A 23,529-nucleotide genomic window follows, 5' to 3' on the forward strand; every position below is an offset into this window, starting at 1 on the left:
TGACAGGGAGAATGGAACCAAGCTGGAAAACACTCTTCAGGATATTATCCAGGAGAACTTCCCCAACCTAGCAAGGCAGGCCAATATTCAAATTCAGGAAATACAGAGAATGCCACAAAGATACTCCTCGAGAAGAGCAACTCCACAACACATCATTGTCAGATTCACCAAAGTTGAAATGAAGGAAAAAATATTAAGGGCAGCCAGAGAGAAAGGTCGGGTTACCCACAAAGGGAAGCCCATCAGACTAACAGTGGATCTCTCAGCAGAAACTCTACAAGCCAGGAGAGAGTGGGGGCCAATATTCAACATTCTTAAAGAAAAGAATTTCCAACCCAGAATCACATATCCAGCCAAACTAAGCTTCATAAGTGAAGGAGAAATAAATACTTTACAGACAAGCAAATGCTGAGAGATTTTGTCACCACCAGGCCTGCCCTACAAGAGCTCCTGAAGGAAGCACTAAACATGGAAAGGAACAACTGGTACCAGCCGCTGCAAAAACTTGCCAAATTGTAAAGACCATCAAAGCTAGGAAGAAACTGCATCAACTAACGAGCAAAATAACCAGCTAACATCATAATGACAGGATCAAATTCACACATAACAGTATTAACCTTAAATGTAAATGGGCTAAATGCTCCAATTAAAAGACACAGACTGGCAAATTGGATAGAGTCAAGACCCATCAGTGTGCTGTATTCAGGAGACCCATCTCAAGTGCAGAGACACACATAGGCTCAAAATAAAGGGATGGAGGAAGATCTACCAAGAAAATGGAAAACAAAAAAAGGCAGGGATTGCAATCCTAGTCTCGGATAAAACAGACTTTAAACCAACAAAGATCAAAAGAGACAAAGAAGGCCATTACATAATGGTAAAGGGATCAATTCAACAAGAAGAGCTAACTATCCTAAATATATAGGCACCCAATACAGGAGCACCCAGATTCATAAAGCAAGTCCTTAGAGACCTACAAAGAGACTTAGACTCCCACACAATAATAATGGGAGACTTTAACACTCCACTGTTCAACATTAGACAGATCAACGAGACAGAAAGTTAACAAGGATACCCAGGAATTGAACTCAGCTCTGCACCAAGTGGACCTAATAGACATCTACAGAACTCTCCACCCCAAATCAACAGAATATACATTCTTCTCAGCACCACATCGCACTTATTCCAAAATTGACCACATAGTTGGAAGTAAAGCACTCCTCAGCAAATGTAAAAGAACACAAATTATAACAAACTGTCTCTCAGACCACAGTGCAATCAAACTAGAACTCAGGATTAAGAAACTCACTCAAAACTGCTCAACTACATGGAAACTGAACAACCTGCTCCTGAATGACTACTGGGTACATAACTAAATGAAGGCAGAAATAAAGATGTTCTTTGAAACCAACAAGAACAAAGACACAACATAGCAGAATCTCTGGGACACATTTAAAGCAGTGTGTAGAGAGAAATTTATAGCACTAAATGCCCGCAAGAGAAAGCAGGATAGATCTAAAATTCACAATCTGTAAATATGACAAATGACTAATATCCAGAATCTACAAGGAACTCAAACAAATCAGTAAGAAAAAAAAACAATCCCATCAAAAAGTGGGCTAAGGACATGAATAGACAATTCTCAAAAGAAGATATACAAATGGCCAACAAACATATGAAAAAATGCTCTACATCATTAGTTATCAGGGAAATGTAAATTAAAACCACAATGCAATACCACCTCACTCCTGCAAAATGGCCATAATCAAAAAATCAAAAAAAAATAGATGTTGGTGTGGATGTGGTGAAAAGGGAACACTTTTACACTGTTGATGGGAATTTAAGATAGTACAACCACTATGGAAAACAGTGTGGGGATTCCTTAAAGAACTAAAAGTAGATCTACCATTTGATGCAGCAACCTGGGTATCTACTCAGAGGAAAAGAAGTCATTCTATGAAAAAGATACTCGCACACACCCTCATAGCAGCACAATTCGCAATTGCAAAAATATGAAACCAGCCCAAATACTACTCAGTCATAAAAAGGAACAAAATAATGGCATTTGCAGCAAGCTGGGTGGAATTGGAGACCATTATTATAAGTGAAGTAACTCAGAAATGCAAAACCAAACACCGTATGTTCTCACTCACAAGTGGGAGCTAAGGTATGAGGACTCAAAGGCATAAGAATGATACAATGGGCCGGATGCGGTGGCTCACCCACGTACTCCCAGCACTTTGGGAGGCCAAGGCGGGCGGATCACGCCCAAGACCAGCCTGGCCAATATGGTGAAAACCCGTCTTTACTAAAAAACACAGAAATTGGCCAGGCGTGGTGGTGTGTGCCTGTAGTCCCAACTACTCGGGAGGCTGAGGCAGGAGAATCGCTGGAACCCGGGAGGTGCAAGTTGCAGTGAGCCAAGATTGCGCCACTGCACTCCAGCCTGGCGACAGGGCGAGACTCCATCTCAAAAAAAAAAAAAAAGAATGAAAGAATGATACAATGGACTTTGGGGATTTGGGGGAAACCGTGTGTGGGTGGGTGAGGGATAAAAGACTACACATTGGGTACAGTGTATGCTGCTCAAATGATAGTTACACCAGAATCTCAGTAATCACCACTAAAGAACTTATTCATGTAACCAAACACCACCTGTTCCCCAAAAACCTATTGAAATATTTAAAAAATTAAAATAAAAAAAGACCTGAAAGACTTGTACTGTAAAAACTATAAACATTGCTAAGAAGAATAAATAAAATATGTCAGTGGAAAGACATTTTATGTTCCTGGATTGGAAGACTAAGTGTCAAACCATGTAAATACATGAAGGAAATGTAAATGCATATTTCTAAGTGAAAGAAGCCAATATTTAAAAAATACATACTGTATCATTTAAACCACGTGACTCTCAGGAAAAGGCAAAATTAAGGAAACGGTTAAAGAATCAGTAGTTGCCTGGGTTTAGTGGAGGGGGAACGATAAATAGATGGAGCACAGAAGATTCTGTCGGGCAGTAAAACTGCTCTGTGTGATACTATAATGGTGGATACATGTCATACCTTTGTCAAAACAGAATGTATGACACCAAAAGGGAATCTTAATGTAAACTATGTACCTTGAGTGAAAATGATGTGTCCATACAGGTTCATCAATTGTAAAAAATGAACCACTCTGGTGGGGAATGTTGATAATGAAGGGGGAGGCCATTTATGTGTGAGGGTAGAGGTACATGAGAAATATCTATACCTTCTGCTCAATTTTGCTGGTAACGTAAAACTTCTTAAATAAAGTCTACTTCAAAAAACACACAAAAACAGAACCTTACAACTCAAACAACTCAAGAATAAGAAGAAAAACAGCCTCATTAAAAATGGGTAAATTTTTGAATGGACATTTTACTAAAGAATATATGCAAGTTGCTAACATTCCCATGAAATGTTAGCATTCAGCATCACTAACAATTAGGGAAATTCATGAGAAACCACTTTACACCCACCAAAGTGACTATAATCAAACAGAAAGGAAATACCAAGTGTTGATAATTGTCGGGGAAATCAAGAACCCGCATATTTTGCTGGTGGGGATGTAAACTACATAGCCACTTTGAAAAACAGACCAGTGGTTTCTTAAAGTGTTAAACATCAATTTACCATATGACTTGGCAATTACACTCCTAGATATCTATCCAAGATAAATGAAAACCTGTGACCCCCAAAAGACATGTATGTGAATGTTCATAACAGCATTATTCCTAATAGCCAAAATCTGAAAACATTCCAGATGTTCATCAATTGGTGAATTATATTAATATTCTATAGCTGCCATAACGAATTACCATAAACTTTATGGCTTAAAATAACAGAAATTTATTCCCTCACAGTTCTGGAGGCCAGAAATCTGAAATCAAGATGTCTACAGGGCTGCACTCCCTCTACAGGAGAATTCTTTGTTTAAAAATTTTTAAAAAATAAAATAAAATAGTTTTTAAAAAAACAAAAAAATAGTTTTTTAAAAAAACAAATAGGTTTTTAAACACTAGTCAATGACTCACTTATTTCAAAAAATATGTAACACAATGGAATGGAATAAAATGAAATGCATTCACACAAATAAAAAACTTGGCTGAACTCCTTGCAGTTTATACGATTTTAATTCAATTGAACAAAGGCATCTAGAGTGTTTACTTTGCTAAGCGCCAAAGATATAGAAACAGGAATATAAAAACAAAAACAACCTGGGCATGGTGGCTCACCCATGTAATCCTAACACTATGGGAAGCCACGGAAGGCGGATCGCTTGAGGTCAGGAGTTCAAGACCAGCTTGGCCATCATGGTGAAACCCTGTCTCTAATTAAAGAATACAAAAATTAACCAGGCATGGTGGCACACGACTGTAATTCTAGCTACTCGAGTGGCTGAGGTGGGAGAATCACTTTAACCTGGGAGGTGGAGGTTGCAATGAACCGAGATTGCACCACTGCACTCCAGCCTGGATGACACAGTGAGACCCTGTCTCAAAAAAAAACAGTAAAAACAAAAACATAGTGCTTGCTGTCAAGGAGCTCTCAGACTACTATGGGGAATTAGCCAAGTATATAGATGACCACCATACAGAATTGTACACCAATTGTATGGAAACACAGAGGAGTGGATCTAAGCCAAACTTGGGAGGTCAGGGTTGCCTATGTGCAGTTAAGTGATGCATAGATTCAATCTAAAAAAAAATGTAGTTATTATGGGCAAAAGACAGCCATAAAAATCACAAAAGAAAGTACCAAATAACTAATAAACATATGAAAAGATGCTCAAATGAGCTAGTTTTTAGAAAATGCAAATTAAAACCATGTGGCCTCGGGAGGCAGGACTACAAATCCCCTTCAAAAAACAACTTTGAAACTGAACAAAATTGTTTAAAACAACCATTTCAGGGAACTGGGAATCAACCAAAGGCAAATAACATATTAAGAAGCACTTATTCATGAAAAACTGTTGAAATTCAGGCAAGAACAGTGGGAGTCTGTGGCATTCCTCCCTGAGGTTGCTCCCATCCCTCCCAGAGGGTCAGTATGGTGGTTCTACCAGGACCACAGGCTGTGAAACCAGCAGCCTTACTGCCAGAGGGGCTCAACTGATCTGAAGCTGAAAATGAAAATATGCCATCCAGCAGCATCATCAGTAAAAGTAGCAATCTCTGTAGCAAGCCTGAGGTAGTAGTCATCCCAGTTGGCACAAGCAACCAACCAACCAGCACCATAATAGGAATAGTAATAGGGAGATTCTGGAAACGAAGGATTACAGAGAAGCTTGAGAAACTACACACAACCCTGGCAGCCTTCCACTCACATGTGTAGGGGAAGCTAAGGGGACCCAAGCTGTCCACACATCCTGGCTGATGAGGAGGCTTTGTGTAGGCGCAGAGGACATGGTTGAAACTAAAAGACAGGGCAGACTTGAACACTGCCTAAACTTCGAATGTGCTCCCCAACCCACACAGAACCATCAGGAAGTGGAGAAGCCTACTGGCTCCAGGTGTTTGAGCATAACCTCTGACCAATCATCAGCAATTAAGCTATGCACAAATGTAACGTTGAGAGAACGAAGCCAAGCTCAAAAGAGTAATCTTTTTTAAGCAAGAGTTTTGCATGCTTAGCTAAGGAGACTGAACTATATCCTGAATAATGAAGAATCACTAAAGGATTTTAACCAGAGAGTAATGGAGTGGAATTGCATTTTATAAGATCACCTTGGCAGGCTTAGAGGCAGGTTGGCAGAGGGCAAGATTAGAGACAAAGAGCAGAAATAATGATAGCCTGAACAAAAAGAATGGTGATGGGCAAGGAGGGCAGAGGTAAGCCAACTTGAGAGATTTTTAAAGATGGAATAAATTGATGTAATGATCCATTCAGCATATGTATTGAGGCAGAGGAATGTAAAACCTTCAGGGTCATGGCCTGAGTCGGAGGTTGGTGGAGCCATCTAGAAAAAAAAAGAATTCAGAAGGAGCAGTGGATATTGAGGGCAAAAAATGATCAGCTCAGTTTTAATCATGTTGCGTTTGAGATTTATAGAACTTTAATCCATGAGACTGCTTACATAATTAAACTTTGTATAAAATTTATTACTTAGAAAACGATAAGTAGCATACAGAAATATGGGAACGCAGTGGTCCAAAGACCTGGGTTTCTATTTCAGTTTTAGCTCGAAGTTGGACAAGTCAATTGTTACCTTGGTGCTAAGTTTATTTATTTACTTAAACTATCTTTATGTAAAATAAAGAAAATAAGACTGTCCTATACACTCACAGGAACACTGTGTGCATAAAAAGAATGCTGTAAAACTAGAACACAAGCAATTGCTGCTATAGTGCACAACTTGTTCTGGAAGCTTTAATACAATATGACCAAAATGAAGCCATAAATATTGGAAAAGAAACCATATTTTCATTATATCAGATGACATGGAAAGCACCAAAGAATTACTTTTTATACTATTAGACCTAGTGTTAGTTCAGTAAGGTAACCAGTTACAAAATATACCTAGTAAAATCAATATCTTACCTACATATCAGCAATAACCTTAGACCTTAAAATGGGGAAAACCCAGTCTCTCTAAATAAAGCTAAATCTATCGCTATTTTATCCTATCATGGATCGACTTAAAGAAATTAGTTAATTAATTAATTAAAGCCCCATTCAAACCGTGAATTTCAAACTTCACTGAAGACTTTAAAAAGTGAACACCTAGCATGTTCCTAAAAGGGAAGACAACATTATAGATACATAATTTCACTCCAAATTTATAAATTTAAAAGGACAGCCATCAAAATCCCAATTGGAAAACATAGCAACACTTATTTATCTAATTAAGAGTACAGGTACCAAAACGAAATTCCCCACATATGAGGGGAATTAGCCAAAATAATCACAATTGTATTAAGGAAGTGAAATAATTGGTTATTTTTCCCCTCCATTTTTACAGATATTCATAATCAGAATTTTGTCTGTACTTGGAAACATTCTCCAAGACCTTGAGGACAAGAAATATAAGAAAGCGGCTTTGCAGATGACGCCGCCGAGGAAAACTGTGTACTATTAGCCATGGTCAACCCCACCGTGTTCTTCGACATTGCCGTCGATGGCGAGCCCTTGGGCCGCGTCTCCTTTGAGCTGTTAGCAGACAAGGTCCCAAAGACAGCAGAAAATTTTCGTGCTCTGAGCACTGGAGAGAAAGGATTTGGTTATAAGGGTTCCTGCTTTCACAGAATTATTCCAGGGTTTATGTGTCAGAGTGGTGACTTCACACGCCATAATGGCACTAGTGGCAAGTCCATCTATGGGGAGAAATTTGAAGATGAGAACTTCATCCTAAAGCATACAGGTCCTGGCATCTTGTCCATGGCAAATGCTGGACCCAACACAAATGGCTCCCAGTTTTTCATCTGCCAAGACTGAGTGGTTGGATGGCATGCATGTGGTCTGTGGCAAAGTGAAAGAAGGCATGAATATTGTGGAGGTCATGGAGTGCTTTGGGTCCAGGAATGGCAAGACCAGCAAGAAGATCACCATTGCTGACTGTGGACAACTCGAATAAGTTTGACTTGTGTTTTATCTTAACCACCAGACCATTCCTTCTGTAGCTCAGGAGAGCACCCCTCCATCCCATTTGCTCGCAGTATCCTAGAATCTTTGTGCTCTCGCTGCAGTTCCCTTTGGGTTCCATGTTTTCCTTGTTCCCTCCCATGCCTAGCTGGATTGCAGAGTTAAGTTTATGATTATGAAATAAAAACTAAATAACAAAAATATATATATATATAAGAAAACTCTTTCTGAGTTAAAGATGAAATTAACTCATCATAGATCAGAGGATATAGGCAAATTACCTTAACGAGAAAAAAAATGGTTCCCTAGCCTGCAAGATTTAACTGGAACTCAATGGCAACCAAAAGAGCAATTAATCAGTAATTAATACTTTAAAAAATTAGATCAGTGAAACAAACATCAGCAGTGTCCACTACACTGTTCAGGAGAAAGAGTCTTTTAACCGTACACCCTTTAAACAATTTGGCCTCAATGGTAAGACTACCCATATTGTGGAGCAAGATATACTAATGCCACGTTTAGATTATGCCATTAAATATTCCATTTATGCAACTATGAGAAAGAATTTGAACTCATTCTAGGTTCATACGATTATGGTTTTGTTCACCTACAAAACAAAAATGAGCTATCATGCTGAGATGGTGATTTCAGTTCATTTGACAATTCTACTTATTATAAATTAATACATTTGATTCTGATATACATCCAATCATATATAAATGTTATGAACAAATAAAATATATATGTCTAGTATATATAAATCAGATTAGATATAGACATAATCTGTCCTTTGACACTGTTTAATGTGAGTCTGTTTTTGGGAGACAGCTCCATTCCATTCCATCTGAACCCAAAAAGCTGAGGGTCAGATCCTGGGCTTGATAAACTCACCAGTGTAAAGATAACTTCCTACAAGGCTTTTTGAAATACAGCTGAACTAAAACATCACTGTTAACCAGGCATGTGCTCTTATTTGTTAAACTTGCACAATTACTATCATTTTAAAATTTTTCATTTATAAATTTGTGAAGTATTATAGCTTTCCTTCTCAGATAGTTTTGATAATCTTTAAAAATAGTATTCAAAGGTATTTAATTCACAAGTGATACAACCTGTTCTTCTTGAAATTATTGCTTAAGATTTGCATATGCTTAAGTGACAAATCATAACACTCAATAAATTATGAATGGAAAAATCTAGTATAACTGACTAGGATTTAGTGTTTATTACAAAAACACAGCCTACTGCTCCAAGTGCATTTTTCTCCTAATCTCCTAAGATAAAGAAAAAAAAATCTACTCTAGCTTCATCAAGAGATTATATGAATGCAATATATTTAATCTTTATCTAGTGACATCTGGAGCTAGAAATGATATTTCATTAACTCACAGCAGATGACTTAAACAAATACAGTATTACACTAAAACCACAGCAGTAACATGCTCATGACCCCCCTAAAAAGGATTAATAAGGAGATATGGAAAGATCTATAAGGTAAACTGGAAGAATAAATGTTAGTCAAAAAGTATTTCAAAACAACAAATGTATTTATTTGTCACTCAAATAAAGCAATATTATTCTTAAAAAACCTGTAAGAAATATCTGTTTCTTTTAGTGAACCTTAAAATTGTAACTAAATTTTAGGAAAGAATCTATATAAGCATATTGTCTTTATAGAGATTAAAATTTTAAGTGGATACTTAATATTTCACCTTTGAAGTAAAAATAAACAATTATTTCCAACAAATATATATATGTGTGTGCATATATATATATGACACAAAAGTAAATGGGTAGGCAAAGTAAAGTAATTGTATTTAAAAATATGAATTCCAGCCTGTCACAGTGGTTCATGGCTGTAATCGTTAACACTTTGGGAGGCCCAGGCAGGAGGATCACTTGAGCCCAGGAGTTTGATACCAGCATGGGCAATACAGTGAGACCTCATCTCTACAAAAAAATTACAAAATTAGCCAACTGTGGTGGTATACACCTATAGTCCCAGCTACGCAGGCGGCTGAGGTGGGAAGATCACTTGAGCCCAGTAGGCGGAGACTGCAGTGAACCGAAATTGCACTGTTGCACTCCAGCCTGGGTGACAGAGCAAGGCCCTGTCTCAAATAAAATAAAATATGAATTCTATTACTTACTCTCTAATTTGATTATATTCTGATAGAAATATTCAGTTGGGTTTATATTAGCAAATGTGAGACATGGTGAAAACTACTCTTGTCAAATACACATGGAAAGCATTTTTAATACTGTTTAATAATGTATTTCAGAAATAAAAATGTAATCTCCTAATAGAACGAGGCTATGTAATTCAAGAAGTCATCATCTAATAGAAATTCACTCCAAATTCTCTCTTTAGCTGTTTCCTTCATAAAATTGTAAATCAAAATTTGTAGAAATAATGAATGAACCTTGAGGACATTATGCTAAATGAAATAAGCCAGTCATTAAAAGACAAATACTGTGGGAGGCTGAGGCGGGCAGATCACGAGGTCAAGAGATCAAGACCACCTTGGCCAACATGGTAAAACCCCATCTCTACTAAAAATACAAAAATTAGCTGGGCATGGTGGCATGCACCTGTAGTCCCAGCTACTCGGGAGGCTGAGGCAGGAGAATCACTTGAACCTAGGAGGCAGAGGTTTCAGTGAGCCGAGATCATGCCACCGCATTCCAGCCTGGTGACAGAGCGAGACTCTGTCTCAAAAAATAAAATAAAATAAATACAAATACTGTATGATTCTACTTACCTGAGATAACTAGAGTAATCAAATTCATAAAGATAGAAAGTAGAAGGGGAGTTGCCAGGGGCTGTGGGGATTCTGGAGTTTGGTTGCACAACAATATGAATGCACTTAACACTACCGTACTGTATACTTAAAGTGGTTAAGATGGTAAATTTACATTATGTGCATTTTACCACAATTTTTAAAACTATATAAAAATTTATAGAAACAATATTTCATGGCTTTAGAGTCTTTTCTTGAATTCATTCATTAATTTTAATATATAATTATAAATGTACAGAGCACACATGAACAGCCTATAATTTGAATACATATGGGGAAAATAAAGAAAGTTAAGTTAATTAGGTTGAAATATATTACATCACTTCATATATGCCACAGATGCTTTGAAACACCATCTCTGGCTGTGAGTCGATAATTGTGGAAGCTAGGTGATGGGTATGCGGGAATTCATTATGCTATTCTCTTTACTTCTGTATGCTTGAAATGTTTCATAATAAGACATTTAAAAATAAAGATCTGCTGTGCAAATAAACAAAGTAAGAAATTCAGCAGGACAACAAAAATGATGGGAAGGTCCATGGTGGGCTTTGTACTCAGAGATGAAATACAGTAAAATATGGAGATTTTTAGAATCCATTTTAAAAATATGAATTTAATGTATTAGCATAATGGCAAAGGGTTTTAAGGAAAGTAATATGAAAGAGAAAAACTACTGAAAAGAAGAAATCATAAAAATCAGTTTAAATTTATACTCAGAATAAAATGAAATTTAAAATTTTTACTATATATAAATTAGCAAACAAGCCCTTTCAATAAGCGGTTCCTAAACTGTAATGGAGATAAAATATTTCTGGTATGTTGCCACGTATATTTCAAATTATAATCAAGTATGTTTAGAAGAGACAAGGGATTAACAGAGAGAAGAGGCTCTTTAATTCTTCTGAAAGACTAACACACAAAATGATCTAGTATTAATTGTATAAAATATAATCTCAAGAAAGTAGGATATTTTGTTTTCAATCTGAATGTTCTCTCTTCCTGTTTCTGCTATACAAAAGTGAGAGAAGGAAGCTGAAAATCTATAGGAAATTATTCTATCAATTACTTATGAAAGGTGGAATCACAGAACTGAAAACTGAGATCCTAAACTGAAACACAAAAATCAAACAAAACAAAATTTCTAGAAAGCAAGGTAGAGTTTCAATGTTGCACAAATCCCAAAAAGAATAATTATAAATGTGCGGTGGGTCACGCCTGTAATCCCAGCACTTTGGGAGGCACAGGCAGGCGGATCACCCGAGGTCAGGAGTTCAAGACTAGCCTGGCCAACATGGTGAAACCCCGTCTCTATTAAAAATATGAAAACTAGCTGGGCGTGGTGGTGGATGCCTGTAATCCCAGCTACTCGGGAGGCTGAGGCAGGAGAATTGCCTGAACCTAGGAGACAGAGGTTGCAGTGAGCCGACACAGTGCCACTGCACTCCAGCCTCGGCGAAAGAGTGAGACTCTATCTCAAAAAACAAAACAAAACAAAAGAAAACAAGAATAATTATAAATTAAGTTTAGAAAACATGAGTAAATTGTTGTGAGATAAAAGGAAGCATATATGTAACATACAAAAAAAGTAAAGAGAATAGTACCAAAATCAAACCCATAAACACATCATCCATATTCAACACATTTGAAGATTTTGCCACATTTGCTTCATCTATCCCTATTTATTTGGTTGTTTTTGTTTTATTTAGCTATACTCCTTGGTATCATTTTATACATGAGTCCATAATCAAATATCACTAATCATCTCAAAAAAAGTCCTTTTACAGTTGATTTGTTTGAGTCAGGGTCCAGATAAGTTCAAATATTACATTAGGGTATATCTCTTGAATTTCTTTTAATCTAGGGTAGTGCTACTCAAGTGTGATTTTTCCATTGGTGCCATTTTGAGAATTAATTGTTACCAGTCCAAAAACTGTTTACTGGTCCTCAACTCTTTGTTACGGGTCAACAAGATAAATACAGAAAAGGAAAGTGAGCACTTAGAAACGTTCATAGCAAGTTGACACTGTCATGACATCCAAGTGCATGATGAGTGGACTCATCTCACTGAACCAGCTGGCAGTCGTCAGACTCACCGTGAGTCACACGTGACCTGAACTGCATACTCGTCATGCACCCTAGGACCACTTACTGGTTGCTGCCTGGATAGGATATTAAAAAACAAACAAACAACAAAAACAAAAAACCCAGTGTTTAATCCTAGAAATTTGAGACACAGTCCTTCTCCTCACTTCTTTATCCTAACATTGACTTTTTGAAGAAATAGGGTCAGGTGTCCTTTAGATTCATGGATTGTTGTGTTTGCTTCCCATAGTGTCAATTACCTTGGTTCTCCATCTCCTGATTTCCTATAACTGATTCTATTCAGATTCAACTTCGGGGACGCAAATACTTCATACAGGGTACTCTGTGATTCATGTTATAAAACTTCAGAAAGTGTATCATATCTGGTTCCCCCATTTTTAGTAATGCAAAGACTGATCACTAGGCTCAGGTAGTAATAGCTCAATCTCTCCTTTGTAAATTCCCCCTCAACTTTTCATCTAACTGTTTCATCCACCAATTATTGTTGCCTAATTCATTTCATTAGGGGCTTAAAATGATAATTTTTTAATTTTACCATACTTTCTTTTTTGAGACGGAGTCTCGTTCTGGGCGACAGAGCAGGCTGGAATGCAGTAGCACAATCTCGGCTCACTGCAACCTCCACCTCCCGGCTTCAAGTGATTCTCCTGTCTTAGTAGCTGGCATTACAGGTGCCCCCACCACAATGACCAGCTACTTTTTGTATTTTGAGTAGAGATGGGATTTCACCCTATTGGTCAGGCTGGTCTCAAACTCCTGACCTCAAGTGATCCGCCTGCCTTGGCCTCCCAAAGTGCTGCGATTACAGGCATGAGCCACCATTCCCAGCCTCTACCATCCTTTTTTATTAGATAAAATTGTGGGAGAAGGACTTTCCCTCATCAAATCAGGCTATTTGGTTACCATGAAATAGGTCATGTAAGAAAAAGGTAATACTTATTTCTTTCCATTTGATTACCAATGTTCATACCAAGGAGTTGATGTCCTATAAACTTCCAATGATGTTCAATGGGTTGGATTGGAAGGCTATTCTGCTCTTTTTCTCTCTAACATTATGAATACATGGTTTTTTAAGATACATGTGTGTCAAACAATTACATCCATTGTTATTTATGGTACTCAAATTGTCTTATCTTTGACCAATGGAAGCCTCTTAATGTTAATTCTTAGGTCCTTTTAACAAGACCACACTAGCTAACTTGTCTTTGATTTCTTTGCATTCTGGTTAGTCAATAAGAAAACCCAGGCTCAGTTTGTACACTTCTTCCCTCAGACCTGGAGTTTGTACACTTCTTCCCTCAGACCTGGAGTCAGCCATTCCTGCAAGAAATTCTGCCTCCTTTTTGTGGGAAATGGTATTTATAGATCACAATCTGGGCACTTCAGTAGACAAAGCTAGAAAATATGTAGTTTGCATTCCTACTGATATTTCCAGTGCAGATTAATATTACGGTACTTTAATTTCTTTGATTTTCTACTAATCACTTTTATCTTACATTGTAAATCTTGGCTCCTGATGACCTTAACATAAATACATAAGTACTTATTTGCATTTTTGTAAAATAGGTATAAAACAATCACAAAAGCATAAGATATTGAGAGTACTATTAACAACCAGGTTATTTTTTAAAGCTTACAATTTCTTTATAGCACTATTTATCCTTCAATTAAATCCCATTAAGGATAGTCAAAATACTGTGTTCTTAGGTCACGTGAAATAATTTTTTTCTCGTTTTTTTAAACTTTTATTTTAGGTTCGGGGTACAAGAGCAGGTTTGTTGTATAGGTAAACTGCATGTTACAGGGGTCTGGTGTACACATTATTTTGCCACCAAAGTGATAAGCATAGTATCCGATAGGTAGTTTTACTTTTTTAAAAATACTTTTACTTTAGGTTCAGGGGTACCTGTGTAGGTTTTTTTATATAAGTAAATAGCATGTCACAGGGGTTTGGTACACAGATTATTTCATCACCCATGTTATAAGCACAGTACCCAATGAGTGGTTTCTGGATCCTCACCCTCCTCTCTCCCTCCACCTTCACATAGAACCCAGTGTCTGTTGTTGCCCTCTTTGTGTCCATATGTACTCAATGTTTAGCCCCTACTTATAAGTGAGAACATGTAGTATTTGGTTTTCTGTTCCTGTGTTACTTCACTTAGGATAATGCCCTCTAGTTCCATCCATGTTGCTGCAAAAGACATGATCTTTTTCTTTTTTTATGGCTACATAAGTATTCCACAGTGTATGTGTATCATGCTTTCTTTATCCAGTCTACTGTTGATGGGCATTTAGGATTCTATGTCTCTGTTATTGTGAAAAGTGCTGCCATGAACATATGCATTCATGTGTCTTTATGGCAGAACGATTTATATTCCTTTGGAATATATTTGGAATCCTGATATTGGGATTGCTGTGTCAAATGGTAATTCTGCTTTGAGTTCTTTGGAAAATTGCCAAACTGCTTTCCACAATGGCTGAACTAATTTACATTCCCACCAGCAGTGTATAAGTATTCCCTTTTCTCTTCAACCTCACCAGCATCTGTTATTTTTTGACTTTTTAATAATAGCCATTCTGACTGGTGGGAGATGGTATCTCATTGTGGTTTTGATTTACATTTCTCTAATGATTAGTGATGTTGAGTGTTTCCTCATATGCTTCTTGGCGATGTGCATGTCTTCTTCTTTTGAGAAGTGTCTGTTCATGTCCTTTGCCTACTTTTTAATGGGATTGGGTTTTTTGCTTGTTAATTTGTTTAAATTCCTTATAGACTCCGGATATTAGACCTTTGTCAGACGCATAGTTTGCAAACATTTTCTCCCATTCTGTAGATTGTCTGTTTACTCTGTTGATAGTTTCTTTTGCTGTACAGAAACTCTTGTTTAATTAGTTCCCATTTGTCAATTTTTGTTTTTGTTGCAATTGCTTTTGGCATCTTCATCATAAAATCTTTGCCCAGTTCTACGTCCAAAATAATATTTCCTAGGCTATCATCCAGAGTTTTTATAGTTTTTGCTTTTAAGTCTTTAATCGATCTTGAGTCGATTTTTTATATGGTGTAAGGGGTCCTGTTTCAATTCTCTGCATATGGCAGGCCAGTTATCCCACATCATTTATTGAATAGGGAGTCCTTTCCCTATTGCTTGTTTTTGTCAACTTTCTTGAAGATCAGATGGTTGTATATGTGTGGGCTTGTTTCTGGGTTCTCCATTCTGTTTCATTGGTCTTTGTGTCTGCTTTTGTACCAGTACCATGCTATTTTGGTTACTGTAGCCTCATAGTATAGTTAGAAGTTGGGTAATGGGATGCCTCCAGCTTTGTTCTTTTTGCTTAGTATTGCCTTAGCTATTTGGGCTCTTTTTGGTCCATATGAATTTTAAAACTGTTTTTTCTAATTCTCTGAAGAGTGTCATTGTAGATTGATAGGAAGATAGTAGACTGACAGGAATAGCATTGAATCTGTACATTGCTTTGGGCAGTATGGCCATTTTAACAATGTTATTTCTTCCTATCCATGAGCATGGAATATTTTTCCATTTGTTTGTGTAATTTCTGATTTATTTGAACAGTGTTTTCTAATTCTCATAGTAGAGCTCATTTACCTCCCTAGTTAGCTGTATTCCTAGGTATTTTACTCTTTTTTGTGGCTCCTGTGAATGGGACTGCATTCTTGATTTGGCTCTCAGCTTGGATATTGTTGGTGCATAGAAATGCTACTGATTTTTGGCCGGGTGCAGTGGCTCACACCTGTAATTCCAGCATTTTGGGAGGCCAAGGCGAGCAGATCACCTGTGGTCACGAGTTCAAGACCAGGGTAGCCAACATGGTGAAACCCCGTCTCTACTGAAAATACAAAAATTAGCTGGGCATGATGGCAGGTGCCTGTAATCCCAGCTATGCAGGAGGCTGAGGCAGGAGAATCACTTGAATCTGGGAGGACGGGGTTGCAGTGAGCCGAGATTGTGCCACTGCACTCCAGCCTGGGCGACAGAGACTCCATCTCAAAAACAAACAAAAAAAAGAAATGCTACTGATTTTTGTACATTGATTTTGTATCCTGAAACTTTGGTGAAGTTGTTTATTAGATCTAGGAGCTTTTGGGCAGAGACCATAGGGTTTTCTTGGTATAGAATCATATTATCTACAAACAGCAATAGTTCAACTTCCTCTCTTCCTATCTGGATGCTTTTTCTTTCTTTTTCTTACCTGATTGCTCTGGCCAGGACTTCCAGTACTATGTTCAATAGGAGTGATGAGAGAGGCCATCCTTCCCTTGTTCTGGTTTTTAAGGGGAAGCTTTCAGCTTGTGCCTATTTAGTATGATGTTGGCTGTGGGTTTGTCGTAGATGGCTCTCATTATTTTGAAGTATGTTCCTTCAGTGCCTAGTTTGTTGAGGGTTTTTAATATGAAGAAATGTTGAATTGTATCAAAAGGTCTTCTGCATCTATTGAGATAATCATGTGGTTTTGGGTTTTTTAGTTTGTTTGTGTGTCAAATCACATTTATTGATTTGCATATGCTGAACCAACCTTGCATCCTAGGGATAAAACCTACCTAATCATGGCAGATTAGCTTTTTGATGTGCTGCTGGATGTGGTTTGCCAGTATTTTGTTGAGGATTTTTACATCAATGTTCATCAAGGATATTGGCCTGGAAGTTTTATTTTTTTGTTGTTCTCTTCTCCTCAAGTTTTTGGAATAATTTCAAGAGGAATAGTACCAGTTCTTCTTTACACATCTAGAATTCAGCTGTGAATCCATCTGGTCCTGGGCTTTTACTGGTTGGTAAACTTTTTATTACTGATTCAATTTCAGAACTCATTATTGATCTGTTCAATTTCTTCCTGGTTCAGTCTTGGGAAGTCGTATGTTTCCAGGAATTTATCCATTTCTTGCAGGGTTTCTAGCTTGTGTGCAGAGGTGTTTGTAGTAGTGTCTGCGGGATTTTTTTTTTTTTTTGTATTTCTGTGTGGTCAATGGTAATGTCCCCTTTGTCATTTCTGACTCTGTTTATTTGGATCTTCTCTCTTTTTTCTTTATTAGTCTAGCTAGCAGTCTACCTATCTTATTAATTCCTTCAAAAAACCAATTCTTAGATTTGCTGATCTTTTGTATGGCTTTTTTTGCATCTCAATTTCCTTCAGTTCAGCTCTGATTTTGGTTATTTCTATCTTCTGCTAGCTTTGGGGTTGGTTTTCTCTTGTTTCTCTAGTTCCTCTAGTTGGGATGTTAGGTTGTTTATTTGAGATCTTTCTAACTTTTTGATGTGGGCATTTAGGGCTGTAAACTTCCCTCTTATCACTGCTTTAGCTGTGTCCCAGATATTCTGGTATGTTATATCTTTGTTCTCAATAGTTTCAAAGAATGTCTTGATTTCTGCCTTAATTTCATTATTTACCCAGTCATTCAGGAGCAGGTTAATTTCCATTAATTGTACGTTTTTTAGTGATATTCTTGGCATTGATTTCTATTTTTATTATGCTGTAGTCTAAGAGTGTGGTTGGTATGATTTTGTGGGTTTCTGCTTTTTTTTTTTTTTGGCTGAGGATTTTTTTATGTCTGAGTGTGTGGTGAATTTCAGAGTATATGCCATATGCAGAAGAATGTATAGTCTGTTGTTTCTGGGTACAGCGTTCTGTAGATGTCTTTTGGTCTGCTTTGTCAAGTGTTGAGTTCAGGTCCCGAATATTTGGTAGTTTTCTGCCTCAACAATCTAATACTGTCAATGGGGTGTTAAAGTCTCCTGCTATTATTGTGTGGTTATCTAAGTCTCTTTGTAGGTCTCTAAGAACTTGCTTTATGAATCTGGGTGCTCCTGTGTGGGTACTTACATATTTTGGATATTTAGGTCCTCTTGTTGAACTGTGCCCTTTACCATTATGTAATATCCTTCTTTGTCATTTTTTATCTTTGTTGGTTTAAAGTCAGTTTTGTCTGAAATTAGAATAGCAACCCCTGCTTTTTTTCTGTTTTCCATTTTCTCGGTAGATTTTTCTTCATCCCTTTACTTTGAGCCTATGGATGTCACTGCATGTGAGATGGGTCTCTTGAAGACAGCACACAGTTGGGTCTTGCTTCTTTACCCAACTTGCCACTCTATGCCTTTTAATTGGGGCATTTAGCCTGTCTACATTCACGGTTCATATTGATATATGTGGATTTGATCAATGTTATCGTGTTGTTAGCTGGTTATTATGCAGACTTGTTTGTGTGGTTGCTTTATAGTGTCACTGGTCTATGTACTTAAGTGTGTTTTTATAGTGGCCAGTAACAGTCTTTCCTTTCCATATTTAGCCCTTCCTCAGCACCTCTTGTAATGCAGGTTTGGTGGTAATGAATTCCCTTAGCATTTGCTTATCTGGAAAGGATCTTATTTCTCCTTCACTTATGAAACTTAGTTTGGCTGAATAAGAAATTCTTGATTATAAATTCTTTTCTTCAAAAATGCTGAATATAGGCCCTCAAACTCCTCTGGCTTGTAGGGTTTCTGCTGAAAGTTCTGCTGTTAACCTGATGGGGTTCCCTTTTTAGGTGATCTGCCCCTTCTCTCTAGCTGCCTTTAAAATATTTTCTTTCATTTCAACCTTGGGGAATCTGATTACTATGTGTTGGGGATGGTGTTCTTGTGTAGTATTTTGCAGGGGTTCTCTGCATTTCCTGAAATACAGCGTTGGTCTCTCCAGCAAGGTTGGAGAAATTTGCATGGACGATATCCTGAAATACGTTTTCCAAGTTGTTTGCTTTCTCTCCCTCTCTTTCAGGGATACCAATGAGTCACAGGGGTGATCTCTTTACATAACTCTATATTTTTCAGAGGTTTTGTACATTCTTCTTTATTTTTGTTTTGTTTTGTTTATCTAATTGAGTTATTTTGAAGAATCAGTCTTCAAGCTCTTAGATTCTTTCCTCAGCTTGGTCAATTCTGCTGTTAATACTTACAATTGTATTCTGAAATCCTTGAGGTGAGTTCTTTAGCTCTATCAGATCAGTTTGGTTCTTTCTTAAAAATGGCCATTTCTTCTATCATCTCCTGTATTATTTTATTGTGTTCCTAAGAATCCTTAAATTGGGTTTCAATTTCCTTCTGAATCTCAATGATCTTCATTCCTATCCGTATTCTGAATTATATTTCTGTCATTTAAGCCTAGTTAAGAACCATTGCTGGGGAACTAGTGCAGTTGTTTGGAGGTAAGAAGACAACTCTGGCTTTTTGAGTTGCCATAGTTCTTACACTAGTTCTTTCTCACCTGTGTGGCCTGATGTTCCTTCAATCTGGAAGATTTTAGGGGGCCAAGGCTCACCTCAGCCCTCCTGAGCTGTGTGCTCTAATTCTGAGGGGTTGGGTATTGGGCCCTCAGCTTTGTTCTCTGGCCCCACAAGGTTATGAACCTGCTGCACTGGAGGAGCCAAGGTGTTCCCAGACCACTGGCCACAACACTCCAATGGGTGATGCCAACCAAAGTCCTTCGTTGGGCAGTGGCAGTGGGATCCATGTTCATTTGCACATACTAGTAGCAACAGCAGTGTGGCAGGGTGCATACTTGTTAGATGTGGCAGGGGACTGGAGGGTGCAGGGCTGATGGCCTCCATGTGAATGTTCACAATGGTGGCACAGGGTGAGGGGGTAGGGCCACTGGCATCCGTGTGTGTGTGTGCACCAGCACTGGTGTCAGAGGGATGCTGGCAGACACGAGACTGGCAGCCTTCATGTGCACATTCACTTCTTATTACTTTTTATAGGTTAAGATATATTGAATGCTTCCTGTATATCAGGTACTCTGCTAAGTACTTTCATATTTGTTTTCTCATTATCCTTATAATCATGTACATGGTAACTGTTATTATTCACATTTGCTAGATGTAAAAACTAAGGATGTGAAAGAAAAAATAACTTGCATGAGGATACAAGTCATATCTAGGATTTAACCCAGTTCTAAACAGTTCCAAAGGCCAAGGTCTTAACCACTATGATATTCTGTCTACAAATTTTACTTTCAGTTGCAAACTTAACCTACCTTCAGCATATGATTGCCATTTGCTATTGATGCATAGTCCTTTTGATGTGCTTCTTTGAAAAGCAACCACTAGAGGCCATGGGCCCTGGAGTCTAGAGCATGGCCTGGCAATTAATGACAACTAGGCATAGCCAGGCACAGTAGCTCACACCTGTAATCCCAGCACTTTGGGAAGCCAAGGTGGGAGGATCGCTTGAGGCCAGGAGTTCGAGACCAGCCTGGGCAACATAGTGTGACCCCATCTCTACAAAAAAAATTTAAAAATAGCCAGGTGTGGTGGTACATACCTGTAGTCCCAACTACTCGGGGAGGCTGAGACAGGAAGATCCCTTCAGCCCAGGAAGTCAAGGCTGCAGTGAGCCATGATCACTCCACTGCACTACACTCCAGCACCTAAGCACTGACCTTAGCACCATTAACAATTTAGTAACTGCACCATCATATCACAAACAAAGAAACTGAGAACTAAACTGGTAAAGTGGGTCTTGTGAAGACTTTAAAAACATAAGTAGATGTAAACATTTTAAAGGTAAATTAGTGGAAGAAGAATAAAAGTTAAGCAAAAATTAAGTAGTGAAGTAAATTAAACTAAATTGATTTAGTAAAATAAATTTAAAGTGAATAATTAAATTTAAGTAAAAATCAAATATTTAGCAATCACAGCAGAATCGCAACTAGTTATCTAGATCTGCATCAAAATCTCCATTTATGAAAACAACTTCTGTAATTACACCTTTCTGGGTCTATATAATTTCTCCACAACACAAATTATCTCCAGAAATAAAATCCATGCAAGCAATTCTCAAGTTTTATACACTGGACTTTTAAATAACCTACACATTTATGAATTGTTACATTAAGATACTTAAATTGCTATCTTTGCCAATTTAGGACATTTCTTCATCAGCTGATGACAGGACATTCTGAGCTTCTACAGGGTGGCATTGCCTGCCAGCAGATCATTTTCACCTCAGCCACCATTTTTGTCTGTACTTTAGTGTTTATATAATTATGTGAATACTTTAGCACATTTTCCCCCTTTTTTTAAATGAGTAGAAAACAGGAAATGAAACTGATGACACTTAAGAAGTATAGGGCTCAAAGGGAATACAAAGTGAGAAATCATAAGGTAGCACAAAACAGGCAAATCTTTTGCCTCGATTGATATATTAGACTTAAAGTTCTCTACTGTTTTCAGTTGTGTAGGTAAAGAACATTAAAAACTCAGGCTGGGCATGGTGGCTCACGCCTGTAATCCCAACACTTTGGGAGGCTGAGATGGGCGGATCGCTTGAGGTCAGGAGTTCGAGACCAGCCTGGCCAACATGGCGACACCCCCTCTCTACCAAAAAAAATAATAATAATGCAAAAGTTAGCCAGGCATGGTGGTGCATGCCTGTAGTCCCAGCTACCGGGGAGGCTGAGGCATGAGAATCACTTGAACCTGGGAGCCGGAGGTTGCAGTGAGTCGAGATCGTGCCACTGTACTCCAGCCTGGGTGACAGAGTGAGACTCTGTCTCAAAACACACACACACACACACACACACACACACACATACATGAAATTTCTGAAAAATATCCTCAAAGGTTGCATCTCAAAAACAAGGTGAAATTCGAGATTATACAATGTTTTTCAGCTCTCTAGAACAGAAAGCAGATCTAGGAATCCATGAAGGCACAAAAGCAGGAGAACCACCTGGGATTCTTGGCACCTCTGTCTAAAGAATGTTAGGGACTCATTTATGCAATGTCAGTCTTGATGAACTAAAACAACTCTAACACCTTTGCTTCTAGATGTATTTTTATGATTCACCATGACAAACATGCACTGACCATGTGGTTATAGTGTGACCCTAGGAGAACATTAATAATTCACATATTTGCTCCTGACATTTTTCCTAATATAAAAAGAACCACCTCTGCAAACTAAGAAGGCTAGAGTAAGACAGAATCTTAAAAACTGCTGTGACTATAAAGATATCAAGGGTAAAACTGATTACCCAAAATTAAGTAAAAAAGAGGCTTTAATTAAAGCTTATTAGCTTAATATGCTTACTTCTAAACAACTTATATAAGCAGAGAGTAAGGAACTCAGAATTGCATTTGGATCCACAGTCTCTGCACTTGGAGCCCTCCCTTCTGCTCCCCTACCCTCCACTTTTTCACCACAGTCCTCTCTAAACCCTGCTTTGGGATCTGGTTTCTTTCTTCAGTCCAATTTTTCCTTCTTTCTACCTTTCAGAAATTCATCAAGCTTTATAATCCCTTGATGATACATTTTTTTGTTTTCTAGTGCTGATAAAAGTTTACTTATTTATTCTTCAAAATAGCTTTTCCTTCATTTTTAGGACTCTGGAGACAGCGTGAAAGGAAATGAATTAGAGTAGACAATGAAGCTAGAAAGGTAGCAGGAAGCCACAATGCGGGGCCTGGAATACTCTGTGATGGAGTTTCTATATTATTCTGTGACAAGAGAGAGCCCAAACTGAAACAAAGAAAAAAAATCATATAGAAAATGAGACTTCTACAAAGATACTTCTTAAAGGATTAACCATGACAGAAATGTGTTGAATGAATTGGAGAACAGTTGTCAGGCCATTGAAATGGTTCAGGTGAGAAGCTATATGGTCCTGAATTAGTGTAGAGGCAGCCGATATGAAACACTGAGATTATGGGCTGCCAAAGAAAAGATGGTAAACATTTTGGCAAGGCTCCTCTTGAAAAAGGAAGAGAGAATTCTCCTTCTTTGGCTCCCCCTTATAATCCTAGAGAAACTCAGACAATATACTATCAACCAGTACAGTATATTTGGTGCTGAATACACTTTTACAGAGTTTTCTGAAAACCAAACTACAACTTCATTTATAGCATTATTTCTATAATAAAAGACACTGAAATTTTCAAACAACTAACTAAAAATTCTGACACAGCTTTCTATGTGTCAGAAACCAGGCTAAGGCTGGGCACGGTGGCTCACATCTGTAATCCCAGTACTTTGGGAAGC

The 23,529-nt window shown here is 37.8% G+C and overlaps 1 protein-coding gene and 1 pseudogene across 6 annotated transcripts in view; one reads left to right on the forward strand and one right to left on the reverse strand.

Moving 5' to 3' along the window:
• The window catches only part of ATG10 (autophagy related 10), a 285,621-nt gene that overhangs the window by 240,430 nt on the left and 21,662 nt on the right, over positions 1-23,529 (reverse strand). The window lies entirely within an intron of this gene.
• Positions 7,068-7,693, forward strand: LOC740380 (peptidyl-prolyl cis-trans isomerase A-like; annotated as a pseudogene).

This window comes from Pan troglodytes, chromosome 4 (genome assembly GCF_028858775.2).
Source record: "Pan troglodytes isolate AG18354 chromosome 4, NHGRI_mPanTro3-v2.0_pri, whole genome shotgun sequence".
NCBI classification, from domain to species: domain Eukaryota; kingdom Metazoa; phylum Chordata; class Mammalia; order Primates; family Hominidae; genus Pan; species Pan troglodytes.